At 43.3% G+C, this 16441-nt stretch overlaps 1 protein-coding gene across 1 annotated transcript in view; it reads left to right on the forward strand.

The window, feature by feature from the left end:
* The first annotated feature begins 249 nt into the window (after window positions 1-249).
* The window catches only part of MPP7 (MAGUK p55 scaffold protein 7), a 150179-nt gene continuing 133987 nt past the window's right edge, over window positions 250-16441 (forward strand). Inside the window, exons 1-2 of the mRNA XM_050708827.1 lie at window positions 250-390; window positions 4254-4322. The gene's annotated coding sequence lies outside the window, so the exon portion shown is untranslated. The remainder of the gene's footprint in view (window positions 391-4253; window positions 4323-16441) is intronic.

Here is a 16441-nt window from a genome sequence, read left to right on the forward strand (position 1 = left end):
CGGGGGGGGGGGGGCTCGGGGCCGCCTCAGCCCCACACACCGCCCGTCACTCACCGCCCGGGAGGCGGGCCGAAGTCTTCCCCTCGGCCAATCAGCGCTCCGCCCCACACCGCCCTCCCTGCCCTTATCCAATCAGAGCGCGCGAGCCTCTCTCAGCCTGGCCTTGCGGGCGCGGGGACGAGCGGCTGTTGGGCTCTGCGCGCTCCCGCCGAGCCCGACCCCCGGGGGGCGGGGCCCGACCGACCCGGCGCGGCGGCGGCGGCGGCGGCGGCGGCGGCGGGGCTGGGCTGGGGCTGAGGCTGAGGGGAGTGCGGCTCGGCTCGGCTCTGCGGGCACAGGGAAGGAGGGAGGCTGCGGCGTGACCGCCGCCACCCGGCAGCCCGGCCGCAGGTAGGAGCCCGGAGCCTCCCCGGGGCATTGGGGGGGGGGCCGTAGCACCGTGTGGGGGGAGATATGGGGAGAGGGGAGGGGGCGCCGGTGTTGTCCCCTCGCTCCAAGATGGCCCCCGAGGGGGGGGGACCCCGGGTGCTGGGCTGTGCCGGGGGGCGCACCCCGACAGCGCCCTCAGCCCCCCCGAGGTCTCCGGCACGGAATTTCCTCGCCTGTTTGTCACGCTTTATTTCTTCCGAGCCGGTTCTGGAGTTCTTATTTCGAGTTTGCTTAGCTCCAGTTTGCTTAGATCCCAGTTTTAATGGGATCCGCTCATAACTGCGTTGTTAACCCCATCTTTCATATATATTCATTTAAAAATAGTAATTAACATTTTACTCTGATCCATTATCATCCTCCTTCAGGGGTGTTTACTTCTTGGCAGTATTTACAGGAAGGTCTTACTTAATTTACAGCTTTGTTATATGCTTAATGAGAACAAACAATACTTTCGGGGATGCGGGTGATTAAATCTCTAATCTCACCTAGGACCGGCATGCGGATTTCAGCTAAATGTCACCGTTGGGTTGAGCAAGTCTTTTTGTGCTCCGAACGGTGATTACATGCAGGTTCTGAAAGCAACAGTTAATTTGGGTTTTAGGATTTAATCTCTTCGGGCTAGGGAATGAATGGAGGGGACCCATGGGTTTCTGCTGTGCCTCTCTATTCATCACCATGGAAAGAATAGAGCAGTAACCGAAATGGTGAAAAGTTGATTTAAATGAGCTTGGACTCAGAATAGCCTCAGACTTTAATGTGAACATCTTTCTACCTTCATGTGTACGCTGGAAAGGAGGCAGAGGAGGTCCCAGAGCTGCACGTTGCTGTCAAGTGGCAGAGAGCGCTCAGGAAGCATTGCCGTGTGTTTGTGCTTGTTCTCTTCTTTAGGCATCCATTAGCAGTCCCCATTAGAGGCAGGACACCATGAGATGGGCCTTGGACCTCAGCTAGAGTGGCTTTTTGTGCGTGTAGTGAACTGTCTTCTGTGTGCTAACATTCAACTTGGAATTAATTTTTATATTAGGCAGGTGTTGGAGCTGTCAGCTTGTAGCTGCACAGGGTAAAAGTCAATACCAGATGCAGAGAAAGCAGGATGATGTGCTATTATATTAGATGCTTATTTGCAATTTTGTTCAAATTTTCAGGACTTCCCAGCTCCTGATAGGAAACAGTCGCAAGTAAGCTTGCTAAGGGACAGGTTCCAGCCCTTTCCTGTGTGCCTGGTGGGAGTCCTGTGATTCTCACAAAGATGCTGTTGGAAACTGCTGGAACGCCCATCTGTTCTTATGCTGTTGCAGCGTTGCCTTTCACGGAAAACTGGAGTTTTGGTTGTGCTTTCCTGTACCAAACCTCTCCCTTTTATGTGGCAAGCACCCGGGCATGCTCGAGCCTTTCATTTATCTCTAGCATATGGAAGGGAGCAGAAGGGATCTAAGAAAAGTAGTTCAGTGGCATCTTTCCCCCATAACTGGTTCTTCTGTATTAAGGATTACTGTAGAACTTGCTATGATAATAAGTAAAAGTAGAAAAAATCTGGTCTTGCTGCTAGCAAAGTGTCTGTTAGCTGTCTCCCAGTGTACCTCCTCTTGAAAGCTGTTGCAGTGAATTAAGCGAGTTTCACCATCTAGAGCCAGGTGAGTTACGTGTAGAAGTCCTGAAAGCTTCCTGCATAGTTGTGCTAATACAGCTTAATCCTAGCCCGTGGTGTATATATTCTTCCTGCCCCATCTCCGGGAAAGTTTTCTTCCTGGTTGCTACTGTGCATGGTTCATTAAGGAAAAGTTACAGTATATTCATTTGTCCTTCCCTAATTTTAATCTTAGAAATATATAACAATTAATTTATACCTGGTTTCAGTGGGTCGTGGGTATTTACCTCACAAGCAATATCTTACTTATGTAATATTTCTTTGACCTGTACTAGTACTGAAGTACAGAGGCAGGGAGCAAGCATTACTTAGTACATTTCAAGTAACAATTGCAGTGCAGTGTCCTTAACATCCCTTGACGGCTCAGACCACTTGCTCTGTCCCATGTGGTTAGGGCAGGTCTGAGAACAGGTCTGGCTTCACATTTTTGTATTTTCCAGTACCATTTTGAGGGTTACCATGAGGCCTTCAGGAAAGTTCTTTGACAAGTGAGTTTCCAAGGACAGTGATAAATGTTGCTTTGACATGCTCTTTTCTTCAGTTAGCAGTCTTGCATTTAGGGGAACACCGAAAATAGCTCGTCTGAAGATGCACAGAACTTTACTTTGATGTTTTTGAAAAATATCTGTATTCATTATGCCTAGCTAGCAGGGAATATAACTTGAATTTCCCCCCCTCTCTGGAAGGATAACAAATTCCATGTGTTCTTGAGCAATAGCATTAAGCAGACTAGTTTTGTGGACCCCAGGTTTTGTCCTGAAAATGGTTTAACAATCTATATTATGAATCATGTTTATAATGGACTTCATTTCCCAGTTGCTAGCTATGGAGAAAAGATGAGCAGCTAATGTAAAAGGATTTCAGTATCTTTAATCCCCTGGGATCGCATCTTGTTACTGTGGCCTATGTCTTATTTCCATCACTTTTCAATTCAGCGCTGTGAGGGCTAATAAGATCCTGCTATTGCTGTTCTTGGGTAACTTGAGTGAAATCACAAGTCAAGTTAAAATTCAGCCTTAATAAAAAATTTGGACAGTGCCCCCTTGAAGTATGTTGTATCTTAAAGAAAGAAAAAGACTATTTTAATAGAAGAAAAAATTATCAGCCAGGCAATTCTTTGCTAGTTTTAAGGAACAAAAACTTGAGCTTTCACAGATCTTTAACTGTGTGCAGTGTGGTCAGTGGTGCAATAATTCTATCACAAACCTGAAGTGAGAAGCTCCTGAAATTAACTCATTGTTTATATCTGGAATGACATCAGTATTTAAAGGTAATCACTGAAAAAATCTATGAACTGTACCTACAAACAACGCTGTAAAGCCACATAGATTTATACAATGGGAGGCGTGATCGTTGTCATATGCAGCGTGAGAAGGATATGGTGAAATACAAGTGCTGAAAGAGCAGCCCTGTTTTAAGGTTTTCTGCTGTTTTGACTGTTAAGCTCTTGCCATGCATGCAGAGGGGTTTGCCGTGGTTCTGTTCCCCAAGCACCCTCCGTGCTCTGTTACGCCGTTGCTGCTCCTGCAGCCCACTGCCAGGAGGGAACATCAGGCCTGGGAACATCAGGTCTTCTGCGTCTGCATGAGGAGTAGGCAGCGCATGATGCCAGGTGGAGCGTTGAAAAAGACACTTGCTAGATGTCAGCGTGCACGGCTAATGATGGTTTTGAGGTTATTGTTGACTCTTCAAAGCAGAATGATTAGTTGTCACGAAGCAAAGAAACGAGCACCTTTACTGTAAGCATCAAGTCACGCGTGCTTGAAGGGTTTTTGAGTTTGGACTTGAATAATAGGAGAAGGCTAACCTGTGCTAGTTTGTACCCAGACTTGTGGTGTTCACGTGTAAAATGTGATTATGTACGTATGAAGTCTTGTGGATGTTTATAAGGTAGACGAAACTTACCTATGCATATTTTGAAATAATTTTGTTTAATTACTCCTTTAAGATGAATTTGCCTAGGGTAGGCGTGGATGCAGAACAATTTGCAACTCATCATCCCCCCACTCTACACCCTAACTAAAAATCTCTTCTGACTCTTCTTATTTTTGCAAGGCTTCGTAGAGAAATGATTGTTAGGAATACATGCTCTTAACATTTAGAATAAAAACCTGAAGATACTTCATGTTTCCAACTCTAATGTCATAATACTAGTAGCCTTTCATTTTTTCTTCAGGTTCCATAGAATCTACAGTCTGGAAAATGTGTGTCTTAAGTCCATGTTGAAGTAGAGACGGCCTTACAGGTAGGATTACTTTATGAATACTCTTCTGCCAATAGTTTTCTGATACTGGATTAGACTGTCATTTGTTTTCTCTGGTCCTTAACAGTGTGTGGATTAGGATGAGAGACCAAGAATAGTTTTATATTCTTCTTAGTATTAATAAATAAAGCTGTGAAACACTGGTGTACCAATATGTGGGATAAGAATTCTTAATTCTAACAGTGTGCTGCTTTATTGTCTTATAAAGACAGCCTCTTTAAGTCAAGAATGATTAAATTTCTTATGGTGGTTCAATGTGTATGATGGAATAAGTTCTGAAAAAATAGGAAAGCGTGTTGCTAATTCAGCCAACTGTTAATGATGACTAACTACAAAATAAATTATACTATAAATCATATAACATGTTCAAGAGTAGAGTAAAACTGCTTCAGAGCTACTAATTATTTCTTAGAGCTTGGAAATGTCTATATCCATTTATATAAAGAGCATTGAAAATCTTTATTGCACTCATAATGTATTGTTTGGTGGACTGAGCTTGGCTTTAGCAAATGAATCTGTTCCAAAAGGAACAATATTGTTTCATATATGAAATCCAGAAGTGCTGTTTCATTGACAGCACACCGTGAATGCTATCTAAAGAAATGGAACTGACATTGTTAATTATAAATAAGAGCAGAGTATAAATATTTCACACACTACGTGTGGCCAAATCAGAAGCTTCAACTGACTGGTGGAGAGGTTTATTTTTATTTTTTTATTTTTTTTAAGAAGTTGCCAGTTCAGCTGATAGAAAGCCTTGCTTTTTTATCGCAGTTTATAAGTCTTGCAGAAGAGAACTTATCTAAAGCAACAGCCTGAAGTTTCTTCTCAGGGGCTTAACAGATTCAGTAATGAAGTTTTTCCCTGGTCTAGCAGATACAGCGATAGAGGTTTTCAATGAAGTAGCTGTTGGCGAGCAGTTAATTATCTCATTGTAATCTGGGCCGGTTGGGAAGCTGTGAACACAGTTAACTTCTGTGTTCTGATGGCGCTGGGAGCGAAGTGTGTGCGCGCAGGGGGGAAGCTGAAGCTGTATCGTCCTGACACTGGCACTGCTGGAGAAGTCACCAAAACCACCTTCTGAACAAGCAGCTCGCCCTCTTACTAAGGTGCACAGAGGGTAAAGTCTATCAGGGACATGAAATCTGTGTTGTGTGCGTGTCGGATCTCAAGTCCTCGCTCCTCCCCTCGTGCCCTCACTCCCCACTCGCCCTCCCACCAGCCCGAGGCGCGGCTGCTGCTGCTCCCACCGCGGGAACAGCAGCCCTTTGTGAGCTGCCTTGTCTGGGCACTCCCTGCCCTGCCCTCCCTGCTGCTCTCTTGCCATCTGTATATCACGGAGGCTCTGAAAGGAGCCCTTTGCTGCACAGTATCCAAGGTTATCTGGTTCGATAGCTCCTGGTAGACGTGTAGGTAACCCGGAGCTTCGGGCAAGCCAGCCTCGGTGCTAGCAGGTTCTTTCTGATGGGGAAAGGAACATCCAGCCTGCATCACTGAGCTGTTGTAGGTTTCTTATCCAAGGATCCAAATCTGTTAAATAACATCAGAATTAGATGCTAGATTTTTTTTTTCTTGTGCTAAAGAGACCCTACAAGTGCTACAGCCCAGTAGTCTTACGCTGCTCCAATAGAGTGGCAGTGTGTGACTCCCTGCTTTGAAAGCTTGTTATGCGTTTGAAATACGACACGAACTGTGATATGGACCACCTTCCAGCTGCCACCACCAGTCCGAGGGAGGGCATCAAAATGGCAAACAAGCCTCAGGGGATAAAACTGTGAATGGCATGCTTTGAGTACAGGCTGAGGGGTGCATTTGGCCATCATCTGACGGCCCTGCAAGTCATGCGGCTGGACGGCGAGACCTGCAGCAGGTCAGGCGAGGTGAGCGTGCTGCTTCTCAGTTGAACTGTCTAGCTTCTAGAAATTGTGGTGTTTCAAAAGGAGACCAAAAGCAGCATGCAGCAGCCGAGTGGTCAGTCATCAGGCAAACCAATTTTTGGAAGGAGCTTAGGAAAGATGCGTGCTATCATCTGTGTGGAGCTGTGGCCTACAACCAGCAAGTGCCAGGAGTTCCCTCTGTTCGTGTCTGCTGCAAGACAGCTACTTCTGATCAGTGGTGTGCACCCAGACCAACAGAGAAAATGTGACCAGAAATAGCTGACTTCAGGACTGCAGCAGTGGAGGAAGATGTCTTCCTGGACAACTGGACCTGGAGACTTCTGCCCTAAGTGTGGCAAGGGAAGGGTCGGCAGGGCAGTTACTGGAGGGAGCAGCGGCCAAAGGAGCAGCTTGACAACAGGGAGAAGAGTTGAAAACTTCATTGCACCACCTGCAAACAGCTTTTGTTTCCTAGAAACTATGAAAAATGTTTTAAATGTTTTCTAACACTGTATTGTATTCAATGAGTTGTTTGGATTCCTGATTTCATGATAAATATGTGTTTATTACTTAATAAAGATCATTTAGATTCATTCGTATTAGGGCTTTTCACTGAACTTTCCCACCACGATAAATGCAGACTGTTAAGTACCTTCATTTCAACAGGGGAAAAAAAGATGGGAAGGGTGTTAAGCCCATGCAGAAGCTTGTTGGAAGGGAAGAGTCTGTAGCTGGGGTAGCTGTGGAGGAAGAGTTCAAGTATTTTAGGTACAGAAAGACATTGTATCAGAGTTAACTAACTGGAAAAATACACAGGAACCGTAATAACCAACGTCTAATACAAAGACAGGTGGTCTCAGTCCAGGAACTCTACCAGTGGTTACCTTCTGTTCAGCAAATAAAAGGCAGTAATGGATTTATTTCTGTTACTGTTAAGGATTAAAACATCTTGTAGGCAGATAGTTTTTTGTTGAATACTCTTTTTACTGCTCTATGAATAGAGGCAGACAGCATCTGTAACATTATGCTTAATTCTGTAACTTGGTTGTGTAGGTGGCCGAGCGTAATCAATGATGGCAGTTGATTAAATGCCACTTCATTAATGTTGAATTTCCATTTTATTCCTCAGACTTTGAGTTTTATCACACTATATAATGAGTTCTGGCTAGTGGTTTTGGCTTCCTACGGGTGATGGCAATTAGATTTGAAAGAAAACAGGAGACATTCTGGGCGCTTTACGTGAGTAGTGAACTCACCGTTTTGCATACCGCTGTCTTTCTTCAGGGAATTAAGTGCCCCACCTTAATCAATCACTTATTCTAAATTCCCTAATGCTTTCATCTAGCTTGGATGTAGCATTAATATTTAAAATACATGTATCAGTTCAATAGGCACGTACGTTACATATCAAAACACTGCAGCTTATTAAAATCAGCCTGCTGTCATCACAGCTAAAAGCCTTGGGGGTGACGTGGAGCCAGCAGGTGCACTGCATGTATTCACAGGATGGAAAATGGGGCCTGTGGTACTCCAGGAGAGAAAACCTCTTCATTTTATGAATGGAATATTTCTAGGCTCCTGAAAACATTGCGTGCCCATTGATACAGTGTAACATCAGGCTAAAGCTAACACCTTTAATGCCATACTCCATGTTCATTTAAGTAATCGGACCTTGTGTGGCTGCTCAGTGTGTTTGTATTAAGTTTCTAGTATGTCAGAGCAGCTACATAAGAAATCTCAATTAACACATTTGCCCACCCTGTGAAGATCAAAACAGTAAATGAAGTTACTCCCAGTTGTCCAAAAAGCAAACGTTGTCTTCCGGTTTGGTGCTTGTGGCTAAATATTTGCCTGCTGGTTTGCAGCTTGTGCAGTTCCTCAGCATTGGGATGAGAGGAGGAGTGTGTTCAGTGTCTGCATCGGACATGGTGGGAGCTGCTGTGGCCTGTGCTGAGGGCTCGGCACGCTTCCCATGCTCCTGGCTCCCAGGCTGCAAGGCAGGTGACCTCTCTGGGGAGGTCCTAGAATCGTTAAGGTTGGAAAAGGCATCCAAGATCATCTGGTCCAGCCATCACCCTACTACCAATGTCACCCACTAAAACAAATCCCGAAGCATCATGTCCAACCTTTGTGTCTACATGTCTCTGTCCTTTTCCTTGCAGCCAGCTGCTTCTGATTCCCTGGCTGGTCAAATGCAAATGCAGATTTCCCTTCTCTTCAGGTGGAATTGAGAGTGCAATAAGCAAAGGGCTAAACTTTCCTTTTGTGCCCAGTTAGCGCTGGCCTTGTGACCTACATGCTCTTCTTTCTATCTTATATGAATTAAAAGCATATGTTACCCTCTTTCTCACAGGGGTTGTTTCTCATTCTGCCTTAACAAATGTTAGTGCCTCACTCCTGTTGTTGGCTTGCATCTTCCAATGAAACGTTCTCTTCCTCTTCATCTCTTTTGTTGCCATCAGAGAGACAGATTTCTACGTAATTCTCAGAACACTTTTTAGAGACCTTGTAAAATGTAGTAACTACTGTAATAGTAGACTACTAAATGTAGTAATACACTGCTCTGAATTAGTAAGTAATGGCTGGGCCTGTTCTCCTCCAGAACTCATTCCTGAGTAGTATGCCGAGATGTTATCTCCGCACTGGAATGCAGGCTGAAGAGATGAGCCTTGGTATGGGCATAGGTGGCAGCTGGCAGCCTTGCTTCCCCGGCAGAGAAGTGAGAATGTGGCACAGCCAGCACGAAATCTTCACGTCTGGTTACTTTTTGCCAAATGTTACATTTTTTTTTCCACATTGTTATCTTTGCTGGATAGAAACTGTAATAGAAAAAGTAATCTGAAATCTAGTGTTTGCATTGTTGCAGAGACATTTAGAAGTAGGTGTCTTAAGTTAGAAGTTACACATACATGGGGAGCTACACATTTCCTCTTACTTGAAATTACATTTTTTTTCCATGAATATTGGATGTTTTTATGCATATACTCCCTCTTGCATGCACATTTGCTATACATAAAAATTATTTTATAGTGTAAGTACTCAAGCACAAGACAGCCTTTACTGTAAGGAGCATGGATTTGTTTGTGTGTGTGCACGTGCGTGTGTCTACAACTCCTACTTTTGACCTTGAAGTTGAGATAACTGTTGCAGCACTCCTCTCTTACTGATGAGTCTTTCCTGCCTCCTTTGGCAATGAAACATTTCCTAGGCCAAGGGGTGAATGGGGGAAAATATGTCGGGTGCCCACCATTCTTTTGATAAAATCAGCACATTTCAGGAAAAAAATTGTTGGAAGAGAATAGAGTATCCTTGGAAAAAGTAAAGCTCAAGGGAAAGCTAATGTAATCTATTGGATCCTACATGAATCTTGTAACTAAAAGAGGGATGGTAAAGACTTTAAATTAAAAAAAAAAACACTTTTTGAGGAGTCAAGGGATGAGCTACTCTGGTCTCCAAGTAAGAAATTGGTTCCAGCCCTAGCGTTTGAATTCTGGTTATGAGTTAATGTCACAGTACCACTGTCAAGGTCAGTGGTTCCTAGTCAGTGACCCGTTTTGTCAAGGGGCATAGTGTACTGCGTTTCCTTTTTTTTGGTTAGACAAAGCCAAAGAGAACAGTATGAGCAGGCTGGCTTGGGCTTCTCCTTAGAAAGTTCCTGATGTGATGCTGAGACCTTGTCTCCTTGTCGCTCAACCAGGCCGTGTTCCGGAAGGCAGATTTCTTTCGCTGTTGCTTAACCCTCATCAGAGGGTCGCTGGTTTGACATTTTGGTGTCGGAGTCTTTAGCTTGTGACTTGGCATGCAATTGTACCAGCTGCCAGAATGACCTATGTAGGTCTGGGAGCTTGGTATTCAATATAAACGAAGAAGGGAAAAATAAACTTGCTATTAAAACTGCAAGTTTACGTGACTTTATCAGCCTGACACTTGGCGTAAACAACATGCTTGAGATCCAGTATTTGTACAGGAATCACCCCATTCAAGTTTCAAAGATGGTATTTCTGAAAGTATTGTTTCAAAATAACATACTTAAACACACACACACAAAACCAAGAAACCAAACTTGCCACTTTGGACACGGGTTTTTGCTGTCACTGCAGTGGCATAGCAAAATCCTTCAGGCTGCTGGAGCCTGGCCAGGGTTCAGCATAGGATAGTAGGAAGGATGTCTGATGGGGAATCCTGTCAATTTTCCATGGGTGAAGTCTGGAAGAAGCAGAAGAGGGTAAGATAGTGCTTTTCAGATAAGTGTAATTCTAACTGCCCAAATGTTTTCCAAGTGCTAGAAGTTAGATTTTGATTTTTCCTTTTATTTGCTTTGCAATGCTTACAGTGTTTCTGAAGAGTTCAATTTTTATGTTTTTAGTACAAACAGTGGGTAAGGACCCATGGGGTAAAGGCCTTCTGTGATCCAAAATGCTCTTTCTAACAATTCTAGTTTAACTTAAGTTTGTGCAAAGGTGAATTACACTTCAAGCAATTTGTGTGCTTACGGTTTTGTAATATTCAGAGGAATGAAAGCTGTGAACGTAGATTTCATCGTACATTTTAGCTACTTTTGGGTCAGACTGTCAAATATAAATGGCAGCATGCACATATATGGTATTGTAGTAATTCTGTAATTTGGTATCAAATCCTATAGCAAAATAACCAAAACAGTCTCTGAACTCCTTAGATCTAAAATTTATCTTTGTATGCCAATGTATGCCTTTCTGTATGTGACAGGGAGCAATGCAGCTGAAGTTGGGAGCAGTAACCCTGTTTCTGGTACCAGAGGTCAGCTCCTGGACTAAGAGGAGCCTGTTACATAGGCTAAGGAATACAGGTCCATTCGGTACTTTCAGAAGAAAACTGATCAAAGGCTGGAGGTGGAGCAGCATTAAGGATTTGTAAGTGGTCACTTGAGCTTTGCATCTGTTGCTGAGGTCCAATTTACTGAGATTAGTAGGGTAGGTCAAGTAAAATATGTCCTCTTACACTTAGCAGAGCCAGTGGGAAGTCCTTGGTAGTATCTTCTTTCAGCATACTTTTTTTAAGCTTGTCTGAATTATACAGTCATATGTCTGGAATATACTATAAATCAGATCTGCAGGCACTTACAGTGAATGTAAGTGTGTGCTATTCTGATGACAAGTCTAAAAAAGTGTTGGTATTCTAGTATAACCAGATGTACTGAAATAGTAGAGGAGAATGTGGTGGTGTGATACAAACTAAGAATGGATTGTAGCATTCTTCTGCAGCTACCTTGCTCTGTGCTTCACCAGGAGAATAAAGCTGGAAAAGTACAGTTTTATTTTATGTCAACTTTACTGCTCAGACACGAGTTTTATTCTTGTTCTGCTAAACTTTTCTGTGTTTGACCACAACGGTTTTGCAAGGGGGTAGGGAGAGGGGAAATCAACTGCAAAAAGGAAGCTGAAATGGTGTGTTAATGAAGGAAGGTCTCCTGATGAGAATGTAAGAGCTGTCATACTTTCTTCAGAAATGATCAGGAGAGGATGTTTAGGAGCAAAGAACAATAATGGCTATAGAGCAGCCTGGGTTTTGGTGTAGCAGCCTGCCTGCTGACAAAGACTGTTGTCAAAACTTTGGGCTCTGACAGGCTGTGTCTGCTCCATTCTGTTCAGCAGCCACTGAAGGACTCGTTCTAAAGATGTCTTAAGTGCTTACCTGAATAGTTGGGCTATGGCTATTATAACTTAACCTAGATACTGTACAGAAAAAATATTTCCTATAGTTTGCTCTTTTGGCTGCTGCCAGATAATTTCCTTGAGTATCCCGAGCTTGTGTTTTATAAGAAATAGTAAATAGTTTTGTTTCAGTTTGCTTTACATGTACGGTTCCTGATGAGCACTCATGCTACACCCTCAGTTGGTGCGTTTTGGTATGGGCACGTAGAAGAGGAACAGTAGATGCGTGATGTGCTCAGTGACTTGGTGCATAAACAGGTGGAGCCAATCAGCCAAAAATATTGTGCTGTTTGTCTTCAATTTCAGGTACATTGCAATAATAAACAAAGATACCAGATCCTCCTCCCACTCCCCACCCCTGGCCTGGACCCAGTAGGAAGAAATGGTCTCCTAGCTTGCAAGACTCGTAGGTGGAGGCAAATATTCTGTATTAGACCAGCTTGCGTACTTTGTTATGTATATCTTAGATGTCAAGCAAGTGGGAAGGTTGGTGAGCCTGAAAGACCATCTGCTCTTCAACCTGTAATGCTTGGTCTGAAGGGATATGGGGTTTCTGTGAGCAGATCTTGTCTTACCAGGGAGGTCCTACACCACAGCGGTTGCGGCAGTCTTCTGGTTAATGATGTGTGCAGAAATGGCTGTGTGAAGCCTTCAGTAGCAAAGCAGGTGCCAGCTGGTTCTGAATCATCCTGCCCGAGCTGAATGGTAAGTGACTGCAGCGAGCAGAGGGACTGCTGGGTGTGCTGGCCGTAACGCCGTTCTGGGGCCGCCGATCCGCTGCGTGTGTGCAGGATGCCGGGTGTGCAGGTGCTGGGGCTGCTAGCTGCGTGGAGACCAGCTAGGCTGAGCGCTTCCAGATCTGGGAACAGGAGGTGTGCTGGGTGCACCTCGTGTTTGCACGGGGAGCAAATAAATTTCTGCTACGAAATTACGGGAAGCGTGGTTGTGAGTCTAAGACATTTGTGAAAAGATCCTCTGTGAAGTTTATTCTCGGCGAAGTTTGTCCTGCTATGACATTGATATGTTTTTGCTTTCTCTGGTCTAATTAATGTTTGTTACTGCCTGACAGATGGTTGTATCTTCGAGCTGTATCGGAGCGATGCTGTTGGGTTGACAGTTATTGTTCTCTTAGGAATGTGGGACAGGAAAGGACCTCCCTATTCATCAAGTTTATTTCCATGCTCTTGTAAGCTTCAGCATACAGCCATAGACATATGGAGCTCTGCCTCAAAACCAGCTGGGCCTTTTCCCCCATGACTTTAATTAGAAGCCTGTTCCAGAGCTAAACTTGCTCAGCGTGGGGAACCTACTTGAAATATTCAGCCTCAATTTGTTCAAGATCAGTTGGCGATAACCAGGTCTTGTGCCAAGATTGTCCTTTTAGTTTAATTATTTTTTTCTTCTTCTTTTGGAATTACCTTGCTGTCTTTATGCCCAGGCCTTGCTTTTCTGCTCAGCTTTCCCCAGCTAGGCTAAGGCCAAGTCCCTGTTGAAATGTGGAGCGAGGTGAAGGTATGGGTGCTCGCTTGTCTGCTTTCACGTAGCAGGTTTTTCCAGTTGCTTCAGCAGGGTGTGCCTTACTCTTTGTACTACTGCTGATAAAAGGAGCAAATAGTAGCTTCCTTGTTGCTGTAGTGTACTAGTGGAAACGTGAAGGTAGAAAAATCGGTATTTTAAACTCTGAGACTATTGCCTAATCAGCAGGGACTCGGTGAATGTCCTCTCATTAAGAAATGCAGGCGATCCTTCGAAAGTGTTCAAGGCATCCCTCCAGTGCACGGGTTCCACCTTTTTTCCCCTGCAGGATGTTAAATGTTCAGATCACTATTCTGTGGTTGATCTGTGCAGGCAAATTCGTTGTGCATTTTTAATGAGTTACTGCAAAAATCTGTGATCAAAGATAAGCCAGACCTAGTACACAGTAACAAAAAAAAAATGGACTTATGCTTAAATATTTCTCTAATATTTATAGATGCTTGCCACTCTTAAGGCTTTTGGTAAATTAAAGTGCACTTCAGAGGTTTGTATTCTTAAGATATTAATGAAGGATGTAAAAGGCAGATGCATTTTGTAGAATTTACAAAAAATTAAAGAGTTTGAAAAAGCTTCAGTAGGAAAACCTGACCTACTTTCCTTCCACTTAGAATCCTAAGTGCTGATGTGTTGGAAAAAGTAAAACAAACACTTAGCACTGTTTATAATGCACTGGAAGGTTTTATATCCCAGGTTTAAAAAAGAACTTAAGCCTTCTAATGTTCAACACTGCAGCTCGTAAAGATTAGGCTCCTGGCTACAGAAGTACAGAGGCAGGCACGTTAGGGCCATATGCTGATGGGACTGATTGCTTGGCTAGAATTTGACATCCGTACCGTCGAGTGCTGGGGCAGTGAAGCTGGTTAGTAGGAAACTAGGCTATACCTTAGACATTCATGTAAGCCTTGTATTAATTAGAAACTAAATTCCTTACCACTTTCTGCAGTCTTATGTTAGGAAGATGCTTTTGCTACCTGTATGTGCAGGCTGTAATGGAAGACCCAACTATGAAGCTACTTCCAATTTTAAGAAACATTGTTCTTCTAAGTTCCTAAGTGATGTAACAAGTGCGTGAAAAATACCTTCTCTCTTCAGATGAAGAAGGCAGGATTACAAAAAACGGGAGATCTTAGGAGGGGATAACCTAGCTGGGAAACTTATTGGCTCTTAAACTTCCAAAGCATTGACTTCCAAAACCAAACTTACTGGGTGTGTTTTCATATATGTGTATCTCCATGTTGCCTGCTCCAGTATGTGAAATGGGAGTTTCATTTGGGCATTCACGAGAGTGAAATTCAGCCAACTTTGGCTCTTAATGGGTTATTTACCTTGGAAAAAGAAGTTAAAAATTTTACTCAACGAAACCATGAACATGTTATCTATTGCTTCTTAGCTGAAGCCTGTTAGATCTGGAGTTCTCAGTGTGAGGCAGTAGTTGTCTGAGTGAATGAATAATTTCTTTAGCTCTACAATTCCTGCACGCTATGAAACACGTGCTGTGATATCAGAAAAAGGTGCCTTGGCTTTTTGTGACAGTGTGCACAAAAGGTGATGGGATCGTCCTTCCTTACTGGAAAAAGGTGGTGTGTCATGCCCTGAATGGTTCGTATGGATCAGGTGAAAACATGAGAACGGACACTCAGCGGCAGAATGTATGCGTTTGGTATGTGCCAAAAATTCTGCAGCTCCAAGAGAAAGTGGCTTATATTCAGTTTACCTGGTTCCCAGGGTCTGTATATTTAGTGTGCTGCAACAGGATGCATTATTCATTTTGTCTTTGAAAGATAGTCTATAAAGTAAGTAAAGAAGCACTAATGAAAATTATTCTGAACACTCGTATGATTGCACCCTTTTGAGCTTGGCTGTGAGGTGGGAGGAAAATGCGTGTGGAGGGCCCTTGTGGGTTTGTTTTTGTGCCCTGTGTTGTCTGGAGTATGGAGCAAGTGCAGTCCGTACATCTGACCTGTAAGACATCTTACCTTAACGTGGTGTGGTTTTCAGAGTTGGCACAGTGCATTGCAAGGAGCACGTGTGCAGTGTCTTAGATACCTCAACACATCAGCTTCTGCCAAACTTCACTCGTGTTTCCAAATGTAATATTATGCTTGTGTCCTATCCTCTCTTTGGCACTGGATTCAAACAGCACCTGTTAATGTTAAGAATAAATGAAGTTACTGTAATGTTGAGGATAAAGAGGTTTTGGTGAAAGAAAATTGGATACGAGATTTAGATTTTCTGCGTAATTAAATATTTCAAATGGAGGTGTTCTACTTCAGTTTTACTTAGAAGTCAGAAAGTGATATTTTAATGTTAGGACATGCCTTTTTACTGAAATCTCCCAGGAGCTGGTGTTTACCAATACTCAATCCAAACACTTTTAAGTAACAACCTGAGGCACACTGGAACATCACTCTTCCATGGAGAGATGAGTACGTTTTCTGGAAGCTTGTAATTCCTCTGTACACCGGCTGATTCTCCTTTTGCATTTTAATCAGCATTTACAGATTTATGTGGCTTATTGATATTCCTCTTCAGTTTGACAGCTGAAGAATAACAACTGTAAGTATGAACCTCAGGTTAACGCTTGCGTTCTGTAGCCAACAATAATTTGTTCTGGCACTATACAGTAGAACAGTAAAACAAAGCTTTTTTGCTGCTTCAACCAGTGAGCATTGGGGAATTTATTAAATTCAGTAGTGCTTTGGAAACTATGGTGCTGAAACTCCTTAAACCAGTGAACGTCTGCTCTGTGAATGCTGCTACTGTGAGCAATGGAGGGTGATGTTATAGATGCGTGACTGTTTTTCTGTCTAATGCCCTACCTGTCTTTTCAGAATACAGTTTTAAACTAATGTCTTCTCTTTAAGATTGAAGAAAATCTTTAAAAAGAAACCAAAATGTTCTGAAGGGTCGTAGATAAAGAAGCATAATGATCTAAGCACTCTTCTGTCTCTAATGGGAAGAAAGGAGTGTGGAGTGAAGGAGATGATGATACCCCTAT

This window comes from Cygnus atratus, chromosome 2 (genome assembly GCF_013377495.2).
Source record: "Cygnus atratus isolate AKBS03 ecotype Queensland, Australia chromosome 2, CAtr_DNAZoo_HiC_assembly, whole genome shotgun sequence".
Lineage (NCBI taxonomy): Eukaryota > Metazoa > Chordata > Aves > Anseriformes > Anatidae > Cygnus > Cygnus atratus.